At 39.8% G+C, this 11,820-nt stretch overlaps 1 long non-coding RNA gene across 1 annotated transcript in view; it reads left to right on the forward strand.

The window, feature by feature from the left end:
* LOC109381645 (uncharacterized) overlaps nt 1–11,304 on the forward strand; it is a 33,606-nt gene extending 22,302 nt beyond the window's left edge. Inside the window, exon 3 of the long non-coding RNA XR_002123789.1 lies at nt 11,222–11,304. This is a non-coding gene — a long non-coding RNA (uncharacterized LOC109381645). The remainder of the gene's footprint in view (nt 1–11,221) is intronic.
* The last annotated feature ends 516 nt before the right edge of the window (nt 11,305–11,820 follow it).

The raw sequence follows: 11,820 nt of genomic DNA on the forward strand, positions 1-11,820 counted from the left end.
CCAGCGACTCACGGCAGCCCAGCTCCAGGTTGAGCTGTTGTTCAGCATCTTAGCTGTGGAGGGCAGTGTCACTGGCCCTCATATGGGATCCGAACCGGGGCCCTCTGGCATCCCAAGCGAGTTCTTAACCATCGCGCCACTCGGCCGGCCCCCCAGTACCATTTATTGAATAGAATGTCTTTACCCCACCGTATGGTCATGCCTTTTTTGTCATAAATTAAATGACCATATAGGCATGGGTTTATTTCTGGGCTCTCTATTCATTCTATTGAGCTATGTGTCTGTTTTTATGCCAGTACCATGCTGTTTTGATTACTATAGCCTTATAATATAGTTCGATATCAGGTAGCATTATACCTCCGATTTTGTTCTTCTCTCTCAAGATTGCTACGGCTATTTGGGGTCTATTGTGGATCAATATAAATTTTAAGATTGTTTTTTCTAGTTTTGTGAAAAATGCCATTGGTATTTTAATAGGGATAGCATTGAATCTATAGATTGCTTTGGGTAGTATGGGCATTTTAACGATGTTAATTTTTCCTATCCATGAGCACAGCTATACCCTTTTACTTAATGCCCACCTTCCCGTACTTGGAAAACTCTTCCTCCGAAGTGCAGGCCAGGTATTGTCTTCAGGAAATTTCCCCAAATATCAGATTGGGCCCAGTGCTCCTTCTCTGTTCCCACAGTGCAGCACAAAATCCCATTTTAGCATGTATTGCATTTGTGCTGAAATGAGATATTTATGAGTCCATACCTTCCCCGACTCCAGCCCCATCCGCCTCTACTTTAAAATTAAATGTGTGTGTCTGTGTGAGTATGTAAAATGTGAGGTCTTATTTCATGAACGTTTTGGCTAAAAGCTGGTGTCATTTCCTAATCCAAACTGCCCACCTGTTCTTAATTCCTAAGTGGTACTTGCTGAGCTCCTCCAGATTCATGATTTCCAAACAACTCACCCTCCTCCCGTCCACTTTGTGAAGGCAAAGAACAACTCCACTAGGCCTTAATTTCTTTAAGGTCAGAGAGTGTGTTTTAAATGTCTTTAATTCCCTGGAGCCTAAATATTATGGGCTTTCAATAAATGTCAATGGAATTTAACAGAATGGTTGATAACCTCTTGGGGAAATAGAGCTCATTTAGATGATTCATTATCTTCATGGTTTCATATCCAGACACCTAAGCCAACTATTTCCTTTATCTTTCAGACTTCCACATTAAGGACTCAGAGATTTCTAACCCTTTACAAAGGGGAAGAGAGGACAAGTTATTTGGAAAGTTTATAGGAGCTTAGCAAGTACCACGTAGAAATTAGGGACAGGCAGCGCAATTTGGATCAAGAAATGACACGAATTTTCAGCCAAAATGTTTATGAAATGAAAGCTCATATTTTGCCTAAATAAATAAATAAATAAATAAATAAATAAATAAATAAATAAATAAATTTTTTGTTTAAATTTAAAGGAAAAAAGCTTTCCCCTATTTTTTTTTTTGCTTGCTTATGTTCTCATTTTCATGTAGAATTTGGTTGTCTGAAATACGACCAATGTTATGAGTCAGGGCCCTGTAGGACACCAATAACACCTGTAATTGTAATTGTAATTGTAATTGCGAAGAGGTAAATGAAGGGACCATTTGCAAAGATGAGATCTGGCTATTCTTTTTTTTTTGGCTATTATTATTATTATTATTAGTTTCAGGTGTACAAAACAATGCAATAGTTATCCTTTTAACTCCTCACAAAGTGACAGCCCCCCACCCCCGATATCATACACATCTATTACAATTCCATTGACTCCATTTCCACACTATACTCCACCTCCCATGACTATAGATGTATTAAATTATAGTTGACATATAATATTATTCAACTGCAGCTTCAGATGTACAGTGCGGTGGTCAGGCCTCTACACCGTCTATGAAGTGGTCTCCCTAACAAGACATGAGTCCATCTGGCCCCCTAAAAACTATTTACAACATTATTGATTATATCCCCCAGACTGTCTTTTCTATCCCTGAGGCCATATTGTAGTTACCAATTTATGTTGTCTCATCCCTTCCCCTTCACCCTCATCCCCACCCCCCTCCCATCTAGCAACCCTCAGTTTTTCCTCTGTATCTCTGAGACTATTTCTGTTTACATTACTTGCTTATTCAGTTTTTTAGATGAAACTGGACCACCTCCTTACGCCATATACAAGAACAAATTCAAAATGGATTAAAGACTTAAACTTAAGACCTGAAACCATAAAACTCCTGGAAGAAAATACAGGAAGTAAATTTGCAGACATTACCCTGAGAAATATTTTTACTGATACATCCCCGTGGGCTAGGGAAGTAAAAGAAAAAATGAACATATGGGATTACATCAAACTTAAAAGCTTTTCACAATAAAAGAAACCATCAATAAAACAAAAAGGAAGCCTACTAAATGGGAGAAGATATTTGTCAACGATATATCTGATAAGGGGTTAATATCCAAAATTTATAAAATACTGATGCAACTCAACACCAAAAAACCAAACAATCCAATTAAAAAATGGGCAGAGGACTTGAATAGACATTTCTCCAAAGAGGACATACAGATGGCCAACAGGCATATGAAAAATGTTCAATCTCACTAATCATTAGGGAAATGCAAATAAAAACCACAATGAGATACCACCTCACTCCAGTCAGAATGGCTATGATCAATAAGTCAACAAACAGCAAGTGCTGGCGAGGTTGTGGGGAAAAGGGAAACTTGGTGCACTGTTGCACTGTTGATGGGATTGCAGATTGGTACAGCCACTGTAAAAACTAGTATGGAGGTATCTCAAAAAACTGGAATGGAACTACCTTATGACCCAGCAATTCCACGCTTAGGTATTTATCCAGAAAAACCCAAGACGCTAATTCAAAAAAATATATGCACCCCTATGTTCATTGCAGTGCTATTTACAATAGCCAAGACTTGGAAACAATAAAAATTCCCATCGGTAGATGACTGGATTAAGAAACTGTGGTACATTTACACAATAGAGTATTACTCCGCTATAAAGAAGAATGAAATCGTACCATTTGCAATGATATGGATGGACCTAGAGAACATTATGCTAAGTGAAATAAGTCAGTCAGAGAAAGACAAATACCATATGCTCTCACTTATATGTGGAATCTAAAGAACTGAGATCTGGCTATTCTTGTCCAGGGAAAATGGCAAGGAGTGGTGAGGCAGCCAGAGCCTAGCAACACGGAGAAGGTATTACCACCCCTACGTCTGAAAAGGATACCTGAATTTGGGAAGAACAGATTGTGGGGAGGGCCACCCAACAGGAGCTGTGCCTTAAGTAGAAGACTGCAGCCACAGACAACCCGAGGCTCAGGAGGGAGCTGGGGGAATAAAGGCCCAGCCTCACTCTCCTCCAGTCTCCCAGTCTCTCGTAGGGCCTCCTTGACAAACCCAACCAGAGGTCAGAGGACAAAGGAGCCTGTTAAAGAAGATCTCCAGCCTCCTGGGGCACAGAACCTGGTGGAAAGGGAGGAAAATCTATCTGAAGGGGCAAGTGGAGAATACCCAGTGCACCAGCCCTTAATTTAAAAATAAAGTTACATCCCTTTACTTAATATCCAAATCACAGCAAGGCTGAACGCTTACATCACCCAAATTAGTCTTTTTCCCCTCAATCTTCGAAGAGGTACATGCACCAAACTTCTCCTACCTGTAGTACACAAGTTCCAGGCCTTTCTTGCTGCTGGCTTTTGGCAGAATACGTGATATCGAATTATATTTATTATTTTAAAATCTTAGGTTACATGGGCTAAGAGAGGATAATTTTAAAGATTCTGGAAACTTCCTGGCCATCTTATCTACAAAAGTCACAGATCTAGCTGTCTTCTAAAGTAAAACTATCTCCCATCACCATCCCAGGTCATGACATACATAGCCTTCCTTTCTTCATGGATTCTGCAGTTTCAGTTATTTGTGGTCAACCACCATCTGAAATTATTAAATGGAAAATTCCAGAAATAAGCAATTCATAAGTTTTAAGTTGCACACCATTCTGAGTAGAGTGATAAAATCTCACATCACCCCACTCTGTCCCACCCGGAACGTGACTCATTCCTTTGTTCAGCATATCTATGCTATATATGCTACCGCTCATTAGTCACTTAGTAATAATCTTGGTTATCAGACTGGTTATCAAATATTTTGAGGGAGAGACCATCTTTACATAACTTTTATTACAGTATATTATTATAATTGTTTTATTTTGTTATTAGTGATTTTAGTGATTTCTTAATGTGCCTGATTTTTAAATTAAACTTTATTATAGGTATGTATGTATAGGAAAAAACACAGAATATATAGGGTTTGGTACTATCTGTGGTTTCAGGCATCCACTGTAGGTCTTGGAACGTGTCCCTTGCAAAAGGAAGGGCTGTTGTAAAAGATTTCTGGAGCCTTTTAGAAAAAAGGGCTGCTTCTGGGTCATTTTACTGGACATTAAATTGGGAAATGTATCTTTATCTTATAGTTGAAGGATAATGATGTGTCAGATGTCTAGTTTTATATGAATTAAATAAATGAAAGATAGGTGTGAAAGTAAATAAAAATTGATTCTAAGTCAAAATTTTTTGCTTTCAAAATTATATGACCATTTTGAATAAAACTTGGATCTATGACTCTTATTAATCCAAATGGCATTGCCTACCCTTAAATAGAATTGTTTTTGTGATTTTCATGAGCTTTAGAGTCAGATTATCTATGTACCATCTATTATTACTAATCTTGTCTTGAACTGAAATGCTTTTTTTTTTTTTTTTAGCTGAGCCATCCTGCCACCTGTTGGCAGCTCAGCAGCTGCTCAGCTCGGGCTGACTCGAACCGCTGTTGCTCAGAGCTCAAACTCTTGAGCGAGCTCTTAACCAACTGAGCCACTCAGCCGGCCTTTGAACTGAAATGCTTGAACTACAATGCTATTGTAATGAACTCATGAAATTTATTGGCAACTTTCAGGCAACCCCAGGTCTAAAATGGAGTTAAAAATATGGAGGGGATAGAATTCTTAATGTCAAGCACTCAGGTCCTCTCTAGTTGCACTGTATACTTTCCCGGGTTTCCCGGGAATAGTCTTCTAGATACTCTGACTCATTAGACAACTGTGTGTCAGACCACGTGTACCAATTCCTAACTGGGAAATGTGGTCCCTGCACCCACAAGGAGGCCAAGAGCTTTCCCATTGTCATAAACTGTCCCTAGGTGAAAGGACATGTTTGTCTTTCTGGGTCACACCTAGTCCTGCTGCCACTGACAGCTGGAGGACTGTTATTTCATGAAGTCTAGACTTGTTGTCCCACCCCAAGCACACACCTGTCCACGATGTGACTCAACCATCAAAGAGCCAGCCAACAGCCACTTGGCCTCCTACCCCTATTCACTCTTTGGGAGTCACTCACAGCCCCCTTTTACCGATTTTTGTCCTTTCTATCACCTGAGGTAGGACTTATAATCCTTGTGTTGAAGTTTTAAGTGTGGGTTTTTGTACTATTTAGGTACAGACTAGTAATTTTGCAGAAACACAGGTTACTGAAATGAATGAGTGATCTCTCCATCCAAATTGCCAGCCCTTTCATGAGTAAAAGCAACATTTTCTCAACCAAGGGGCTATTGGCTAGTCTCAAGAGGGCAGCAAGCAAATGCTACCATGAAAGGGTAAAAAATTAAACATCTTTGCTGCATCCAAAGTCACCAATGGGGGAGATTATTGTTAATTGGGGGCCTTTATGATGTCATTTGTTAAATGAACTTGTCTACCAATAGCACATGGCCTGTCCACTAGTAGCACATGGCCTGTTGGGTTAAAGTCCTGCTTGGGACAGGCTGCCCTTTCTTCAAGGTTCCTAACAGGTCCTATCCTTTGACAAAAATTTCTGCCTTCTCTCGCAGGGAGGCAGTACCATATAGAAGTTAGGGGTTTTGAGCTAGTTTCCTTGCATTCAAATCCTGGTTCTGCCACTTACCTGTGGTGGGATCTTAGGCAAGATGCTTCATGTCTCTGGGCATGTGTCCTCATCTACAAAATGGTATAACAGGGGTGTCCACTTCACATGCTTGTTGTGACTATTACATATAAAGTAATTGGTATATTGGAAGTGCTCGATAAATGTTAGCTATTATTATTTTTTAAATGTTTATGCCCGTTAACCCAGAAATTCTGCTTCTAGGGATTTATGCTAAGAAAGTAATTATGGATTTATGTAAAGAAATATTCCTTCAATATTTTTTATAATATCAAAAAACTGGGTGCCATCAAATATCCAAAAATAGGAAATTGGTGGAATAAATTATAATATATCCATAAAATGAAACACTCTTTAATAATTAAATACCAATCTATCTCTAGATATGACATGGAGTGATGTTCATGCAATATGGTTAATAAGTGATAAAAACAAAAATATAAAATAATATGCATAGTAGATATAGTGTTTATAAAAAGGATGAGCATATAAGTATGCAAGGAAAAAGGTATTCTAAGATGTTAATAGTAGTTAAAATTTTAGGCTATTTTTGATCTATACTTTTAAATTTTCCATAATTACAAATAATCCATGTAAAAATTCAAAGAATCCCAAACTGTCTTTTATTATTCACATCTGAATTTGGCTGACTGATCCAAACCTGGGTCCCTGCTCAGACAACTAAAGCAAAGCTCTTCTAAGAGTGGGCACCTGCTCAAGGGCAGCTTGCCCTGGGCGGGCCTGCTGACTCACAAGGTGTGAGGGGCTCTGTCCAACAAGGGGATAGTGAAAGTCAGGCAGATAAGCTCTGTTGGGATCTAGACAAGAGAGTGGGGAATAAGGTGGGAAGCATGGCAGGTGAGGAGAGTAAACCAGAACTTCAGAGGTGGGCCAGCGACTCTACAAGAGAGGGAAACCGTGGGAGAAAAGGAAAGGCGGACTCTCAGTGCTGCCTTTGGGTCCTGATGGCTTGTTGGTTCTTGGACCAATGTTTGTCCACAGAGGTCCTTAAATCAACTCCAATTTCTGAGAGTGTTTTTGAGCGAGTCTCTGTCTCACAGCAAAAACAACTGAATGGCCAGTTAAATAAATGATTGTCTTCCCAAATGAATCATGAGTTTCTGTAGGACAGGCAGCATGCCTTCCTCATCACGCACACGCAGCTGAAGGCGGGCCATATTTTAGTTGTTCATTTAATGCTTTAGTCATTCGTTTCTTCACTCAACAATTATATAATTTGCATTTAGGATGTATTAGTACGCTTCTAAATGCAGGGGATACCACAGTGAAAAAAACAGAGAAAAAAAAAAAAAAAAAGAAACCCTGTCCCAGGGATTGGTAAAATATAATAAATAAAATATATAGCATGTTAGGTCATGATAAGCACTGATGAGGAAAATACAACAAAACAGGGTGGAGGGGGAGTGGGCAGAAGAAGTTGCAATTGTAAATAGCACAGTCAGCGGAGGCCTCCCGAAGAAAGAAACATTTGGGCAGAATCCTAAAAGGGTGAGGGGGTATGCCATGCAATTATTTGGGGGAGGAGCATTCCAGGCAGAGAGAACATCAGGTGCAAATAGTGTGTTTGCGAAAGATCAATGACACCAGTGTGAGAAAGGTAGAGTGAGCAAGGAAATGGGCCCATTGCCTAAAACATGACAAGACTGGAAGACAAAGGAGGTGTAAGAGATGTCAGAGGTTGTTCTTGGGAGAGACATGTTGAGGTCAAGCCTTGACCTCCAACCTAATTCTGGAAAGTGACACCTGAGCTTCTGCTTTGGGTTGTATCTTTGGGTAGGAGAAGAGTTAGCAAGGGAAGGGAGGGGTCAGATCATGGGGGGCGGGGGGCATGGAAGGACTACTTTCACTCTGAGTGATGTGGGGAAATGCAGGAGGCTCTGGAACAGAGACATAATGTGACTGGGGTTGTAACAGATCATCCAGGCTGTTCTGTGGAAAATGGACCATAGGGAGGTCAGGACGAAGGCTTTGCAACAACCTAGGAGAGAGATGATGGTAGTGCAGATGAGGGTGGTAGTAAAAGCGGTGGTGAGAAGAGGCAAAGCCATATTCCTGCTGCCATTTGAAGGCGCAACACCACAGCAGACATGATATCATGGAGCAACATGACCCAAAAAAAGGCTCTGGTTTCACTTTCCAGTTTTAGGTTGGAAGGAGGTCAAGGCTACCCCTCAACATGCCTCTCCCAGAAACAACCACTGGCCTTTCTTTTGTAACATGACTCATGTGGGTTTTAGACAATTGGGCATTTCCACAGGCCTCTGCCTGGATGAATCTTCTTTCTTAATCTATTCCCACTTTTCCTCCTTTCTGACTATTTACCACCAATTGTCCAAAAGAATCGAAAGAACCACATTGTCCCTTTTGAGATCTTCTTATCAAGTCTTTGGCAAGTTTAGATGAAATAGCAAAATTCCCCCTTTGAAATCATTCCACACATTTCTCTGAAGATGAAAAACAGTTTCTCCCTGCCCTTGGAAGTGAGCAGAACAGGGAGGAAGGGAGGGGAGACAGTAGGAATGAACGCTCAAGTCCAATTACTATAAAGCTGCCTTTAGTTGAAAGTTGGGAAGAACCTTGGGAGAGTGATTAAGTTACCTTCCTATGTCATTACTCACAACTGAGGAACACCTCAAAGCACCATACGGCCTCCAAGACTTAAAATGCTTCCAAATACAGTTAATAAGTTACTAGGAAGAATCTTAGCTCCTTGATAAACATCCTACTGAGGATGAATAACATAATTCATGTGAAATCAACAATCAGCCCTCCTCTCCTACCGTCACCCTTCACCAACTGAACATTGTTAATCAAAGGGTGACCACACAGCTTTGAAACACACACTGTCCCCATCTTTTTAGCTATTACCAAAGCATTCTGAGTATGAATTAATAAGAGGTAGAAAATTGTGCTCAAAAGCATTCCAGGAATGGGGCTGTTGAAATTCTGAGCTAACCAGAACTAGAGCTAATGTCTGCCAATGTGTGTGGTTTAATTGTTCAAGATCACTTTCAAGGAGCTGTACTCGATGCTGACGGGCTTTGTTGGAATTATCAGAGATTTTTTCAGGCTGGGTCACTTTGGCCTACCTCATGTTGTGTTAGATAAAAAGTCAGAGATCTGACTGCTCAAACTCCATGTCTTCTGTCCCTGTGCTCACAAGTTTTCACTAAAGCCCATTGGTTTTGGGGACAAATAAACTGGTTTTGAAATTTAATCACCACTTACTAGTTGTATGGCCTTTAACAAGAGGCTTGATATCATTCAACCAATTTATACTGAACAGCTGCTGTGTCCAGGTACTGTGAGCATTGATGAGTATACAGTCTTTTGAGCCTTGGTTTCCTCTCTCTTGAGAGTAAACTTAATAGGGAGTTGGATTAGTGAGAAGATTAAGTAAGATGTTTACTGAGCAGCCAGCACATAGTAAATACACAGTAAATGATATTCATTATTGTAATTTAAAGAAAATGTTCAGATTTTAAAAAGGGGTAAGGAACACTTTCTCAATCTACCACCCCTTGAACTGGCAGATAAGAAAAGTTTTGAGGAGGTAATAAAAAGTTGGCCCGGAACTTCATTCTCTTTTGAAATGGTCTCACTGGCCCATGCCTATGTTTCCATGATGATCAATTTTATTTGCCAACCTGACTGGACCATGGAGTGCCAGCTATTGGTCAAACATTATTCTGTTCGGTGTTTCGGTGAGGGTATTTTTGGATGAGATTAACATTAAATTGATAAACTGAGTAAAGCAGATTGCCCTCCCTAGTGTAGGTGAGCTTCACCCAATCAATTGAGCCCCAAATAGAACAAAAAGGCTGCTCCTCCCTCAAGTAAGAGAGAATTCCTTCCTTCCTGGCTGCCTTCAGAGTAGGGCATTGACTTTTTTGCAGTCTTCAGTCCTAAACTGAAACATGAGCTTTTCCTGTGCCTTGAGCCTGTCAGCCTTCAGGTGTGAACTACACCATCTGCTCTCCTGGGTCTCCAGCTTGCCAACTCACCCAGCAGATTTTGGGACTTGCCAGCCTCATAATCACATAGCCATTTTTTTAAATAATAAATCTCTTTATATATTATATCTAATATATATCTTTCCAATTATACACACACACACGCACACACACACACATATACTTGCTAATAATATATATTGAGTTGTTGGAAAAGTCATGACGTATTTTTTCTATGTTTTTCATTGCAAAAATGCGTCATGACTTTTCCAACAACCCAATAAATACATACAAATACATACATACTCGTACATATATATGTATTAAACTTTTAAAATTATGCTGATGATAACCATTTGAGCACCTCTCGTAATTGCAGAAGTCAAATGTGACTTGTATTCATCTTTTGTTATTGGTATATATTGAGTATTACAGTTTTAATAGTTTTTTCCTTTCTTAAAATGTGTATACATTTTTTGACACCCTTTTATGTATATATCTATCCCAGGGGTCAGCAAACTGAGGCTCACGAGCCACATGCAGCTCTTTGGGTACGTACATGTGGCTCTGAAGTAAAATTGAAAATGAAAACATGTGGCTCTGAAGTAAAATTGAAAATGAAAACAAAACTATCATAGTTTCGTTTATAAAATTTTTAAAGGATGTCATTCACATAATGTGATTTCATTTGTTTTATGGCTCTCGAATAATTTTTAAATTGTTGTGAGGGACAGGATTGACTCTTCCATCTCAAAAGTTTGCCGACCCCTGATGTGTCCTATTGGTCTTTTCCTCTGGAGAAACCTAATACATTTCCAATCTCAATTTGTCTTCTACCATTCTCCATAATCTACCTTATACTCCAGCTGGGCTGAATCCATAAAGCTCCTTGGCCTGCCATGCTTTTTGTATCTTTCTGACTTTGCACAAACTTTGCTTCTGCCCCAAAGCCCTTCTCCACCTCAGCTTTCAGGGCCAACTTTTACTCTGTCATCAAAACTCAGATTTAGCATCAATTAACTCAGAATGTAATCTTTTTAAATTGGGCCTTCTTCCATACCCCTCAATGCTTACTTCATTCCAGCACCTATTGGGTTGTCGGAAAAGTCATGATGTATTTTGTCTATGTTTTTCAAAGGTCATTTACTTATATAAAGACTAAAGATCAACCAATGATATATTGTCCATTTTGTTTGATAACCTTTTGCCATCTTTCAGTGAGCTTTATAATTTCTCATTCACAGAAGGACCTGTCTTTATTGGCAAAACACTAAACAAGCTGCTGGTTTATAGCCTCATCTGAATTGAACGTTATACCACGCAAGGAATTCTGAAGAGAGCGAAATAAGTGGAAGTCTGATGGTGCAAGGTCACGTGAGTATGGTGGGTGTGGCAACACATCCCATCCAAGCTCCAATCATTTTTTGACGGCTGATCAAACTTGTGTGTGGTCTCGCGTTGTCGCCATGGAACACAACTCCTTTACAATTAACAAGCTCTGGATGTTTCTGGATGATGGATTCATTCAAACTGTCCAATTGCCAACAGTACACATTCAAATTGATTGTTTGGTTCCTTGGTAGGAGCTCGTAAAACACGACACCTTTAAAATCCTACCACACTGAGAGCATAACCTTCCTCTGATGAATGTCTGCTTTCAGCGTTGTTTGAGGCGAATCATCATGTCAGGACCAAGACGGTTTGTGACCACATTGTTGTAAACAATCCACTTCTCATCACCAGTTACCAGTCGCTTCAAAAAAGGATCGTTTTCCTCATGTTTAATGAGCATATTGCAGATGTTTATATGCTTGGTCAAATGAACTTCTTTGAGTTCATGCGG

The sequence above is a fragment of the Hipposideros armiger genome, unplaced genomic scaffold (assembly GCF_001890085.2).
Source record: "Hipposideros armiger isolate ML-2016 unplaced genomic scaffold, ASM189008v1 scaffold_50, whole genome shotgun sequence".
In the NCBI taxonomy this organism is placed as follows: domain Eukaryota; kingdom Metazoa; phylum Chordata; class Mammalia; order Chiroptera; family Hipposideridae; genus Hipposideros; species Hipposideros armiger.